The sequence below is a fragment of the Lutjanus erythropterus genome, chromosome 9 (assembly GCF_056507025.1).
Source record: "Lutjanus erythropterus isolate fLutEry1 chromosome 9, fLutEry1.hap2, whole genome shotgun sequence".
In the NCBI taxonomy this organism is placed as follows: Eukaryota; Metazoa; Chordata; class Actinopteri; order Lutjaniformes; family Lutjanidae; genus Lutjanus; species Lutjanus erythropterus.
This window is the reverse complement of record NC_139325.1, coordinates 32,803,412-32,807,631: the sequence shown is the minus strand read 5'-3', so window position 1 is coordinate 32,807,631 and position 4,220 is coordinate 32,803,412.

Here is a 4,220-nt window from a genome sequence, read left to right as displayed (position 1 = left end):
TTGTATAAAGGAAGAACTGTTATAAAAAGACTATTAGAAAGACTAAGACTAAAAAGACTATACTATTGTTGGAGTGAAGAAGGACTGCCTGTTATGACCTTCTATGTATATAGTTTGTATAGTATAGCTTTTGGTTTATAAGCCACTTTCAAAGGTCCCATCCTGTGTAGCAATACAATTTTACATCTTTTCTTGAGCAGAAATTTAATTTAATAACATTGCTGACAGTTTAAAACTAATGAGTTAAAGGTTGGTGCACAGAATCTACATTAGTCTTTCAAACGGATTGAAAAACAGGTTGTAAAACCGGCCCTCGATTGTATGCAGACGTGTATTTACAGCCTCTATTTATTAGGGGAAGACCAGTGGTGGCCCATGAAATGTCTTCTGCTTTCTTTATAATAAAACGCTTCAGCTTTCACTCCTGTGAGCGTCCATCATTTTATAAGGTGGATGACACGAGGGCATTGCCACCATCCCATCAGATGGGATGGACTTTTATAGGTCGCGCTGTAAATTGCCACTTCTGCCTTTTGACAAACAATGTGAGGTCTTCAGCTGAGAAATAGACAGACCCACTCAGAGCAAGTACAGCTGCTCAAACCGCTCTGTCATGCACAGTAATGTTTGTGGAAGGCAGGGTGAAGTAGAACTGTGTGTATAGATTAACCCTAATGCTCCCATCATTTGTAGGACATAATGTTATTGATTGGTTTTGAGCCGTAATTAAATACAATAATAACAGGGATACGGCAAGATTTATGATGATTTAGCAGAAGCACAGCATTATGCAGTGGCAAGTAGTGAAATGAAATTATCCACCACTTGCCGTATAGTTATCAAAAATAATGATCCTATTTGTGTCTGAATGGGAAGAGGCATAATATGATATAAGTTTTGCCAGCGCTGCAGTAGCCCATTATAGGCTTCTAAAGCGCAGTTTATGGCTGTCTCCCACCCAGTGATTGCTGACAGGGGGGTTTGAAACCACACACACGCAGAGGCACTCAGTCTTAGTTTGTTTTCATGTCATGGAGGAAGAAATGCTGATGATTGTGCGGGGAACTGAAATGGGGAAATGGCAGCATTTCTGCAGAGTGAGAAGCATATCAGGCAATAGAGGGCTCCTGAGGAGCAGAAAGAAACCGGTGCCAAGAATTCAGCTGCTCTTCGCTGCTTTTCTGAGAGTCAACAGGCAACCAGTCGATAAATACATGTCTTTTTTTTTTCCCTTCCCTAGCAAATCTGGAGAGCTGATATTCTGGTGGAGTGTCGTTTATCATACCTGCTGCCTAACACTGAAACTGAAAAACACACAACAAGCAGATGATGTGTAATGAAATTGTTAATGCTGGAGGTGAGATCATGAATCTCTTATGCTCCAGGGCAGCAGTCTTACTGCAGTATAATGGTCTGTTTGCTGTACAGTAGACAGTATATTGTCTTGCTGTGTTAATTCCTTTGCTCAGACTTAAGCTTGTGGATTTGTTTTTTTGTTCTGGGTTGGTGACAAGCATGGATGAACAAAAACAGATTTTTCCCTCGGTGATACAGAGTCTTGAAATCCAGATTTAAATGCAATTTACATTCTACTCAGTCTACAGCTTAATTTATGGCTTTAAGTGTGTGGGGATCCACAATTCTGGATTTTTGCTGATATTCAATCATTTCCAACTCATTGTGTACAATTGCTGATGCCAATATATGCACATATTTTTTTCCACCTAATTGCAGAGAACATCCAGTCTCTCCTGTACTGGAATTAACATATTATTATGCCCACTCCTTTTGTGATCGTCCACTGGCAGATACTGACATAAAATGCAATGATTTAAAAAATGAACACATTTACTATCTAATACTTAAGAGCTATTTCAACCATTTTCCCCAATAATAGCGTTATGTATCCCTCCATCATTTTTAGCTAGCATTTGCTCTTTCAATCATTTAATGTATCTTATGTCTAGTCTAGACTTTTCCAGCTTGGCAGTCAACATATTATAATATCCAGTGTTATTATCTGGGAAAAAAGGGGGGGCATTTATGGTTTTATGTATTTTGACCATGGTAACGGTTACATATATATATATGTATATACACAATGAGTTACCTTAAGTTATTTCCACCATCTAGCTAACGTTATAGCCTTACTTTTAGCAAGTTCAGCCCATTGTCATTTTTGTTAAGTATGTGAACTTATTTCAACCTTTAATCCATTTTTTGCTAAGTATTTCAACCTCTTATTGATTTAGTTTTGCTATTTCAACCATTTATCATTTTTTTTGGTAACCATTTTATTATATAATACGTTATTTTCAGCTCTTGGAAAGAAGAAATGTTAATTCCGGGCCTATACCACTATTCCATTTTAAGCCTTTATTTGCTGATACTGACTGTGTGCAGATAATGATGTGAATCCCTTATTTTCACTTCATGTCATGATGCCAGAATATTAACTGACAGATGTTTTATTTCTAGTGTGTTGTCAAATAGCAAACACCAAGCTGTAAATATCAGGATAGAGAATTGCTTCGGTCAAACAAATACAGCTGAATTCAGCTACTTTCACGTCGATAATGGAGCATTTTAAAATAGCTGTTGACATATAAATACAGCTGGGGCTTAATGTATAGAAATGAGGGAAACTGAGATATTGCTGACAGAAATAATTGACTGATATTTTTGTTAAAAACGAAACTGAACTGTGACCACACACCATTATGAATACAGTCCAATATTACATTAAAAAATACACCTCTAGAGGTGACCTTGGGAGTTGTCACCTTTCAAGTATGCCTTTGGTTAAAGAAAAAAAGCTTTCATTTAACTGAAAATAATTTTGTGTTTCATTGAAAACGGACATGACTTGTGTTTAACTGAATCGCTTCTCTATTTTGCATCGCACTGATGAAAACACAAACCAATACACAGTAAATGATTTATAATCATCCATGCACACAGCTGAGAGGAATATAAACTACTGTATGTTATGCGCCCATGTGCTATGGTTTTTGCAATTATGTATTTAAATTATTCATGGCATTGATAGGCTGTAGAAGCAGGCAGTGAGAGGAGGGTTTTTATCTTTTAATTCAACCAAATGAAATGGACAATTATGCAGATATGTGGGCCTAAAAAACCATCAGAATCAGGAATGTCCTTGTTATAAATGGAAAAAATGAGAAACAAGTAGCACATGCAGTAGCTGCTCTCACCCTGGGCATCCCTTTGATTCTCACCTCTTTTTTATATCATAAACACTAAAAATACCCAAGTGACCCTCAGGAGGGAATGTGCATATTCAGCTCTCACAGCAGTAAACTCGCTGACATCACAGTGTCCCGTGCAGGTGGAGGACACCACCAGCTCTGTGTGTTTTGGCTTACGTCTCCAGGTAAGAGCAGTGTATCAGGTGAGCAGCTAAGAAATGAGTCGTACACAGGTTTAATTAAAACGGCTTCAGGTTGCTTTAAATTTAAGTGTGGCTGTTGAACAGTATGGTTGCTGTTTTTTCCCCCCTGTAAACCTTTTTTGTCAGAAACATTCATGGCAACGTCACTGGTGGAAGAAGATGAACGTTTCAACGGTTAGCTTACTTTTCGCTATAATTTCAACCATTAAGTATATATAGAATAGTTTATGTTATTGAAACAACTTCCTCATTTCTTTCAGCATTTTCAACCATGTAGCTTTATCCCTCATGTACTTGTTTCTATCGTTGGCTATTTAAACCATTTGTCATGAAGCTACTTTTTGCAGCTGTTCATCATCTTAGCTAGAGCTAGCTAACGTTTTCTTAACAAACGCTAGCTATCGCTAACGTCTAACTCTTAGCTAGCCGTTTCAGCAATTTATCCATTACTTTTAATGTTTTCAACTTTTTTTTGCCAGTAATGTTTCTCCAAGAAAACTAAACAATTTATCCTCTCTCTCTCTCTTTTTTTTTATTTATTTTTTTTTTTTAGCTATTTTAAACTAGCTAATTCTATAGTTAGCTTAACTACCTTTAGCAGTTTCAACCATTTAGCGTAGCCATACCCATTCATTTCAATTCAACCATTTGCCCAGATTTGTATCTAGCTATTTCAACCTCATATCTGTTATTTTCAGCTAATTTCTCTTAGCTATTTCAACTATTTATCTTTTACTTTTAGCTAACATTATTTCAACGGTTTCATTTTTTTTTTTACCCTATTAATTTCTTTTTGCCAGTTCAACTG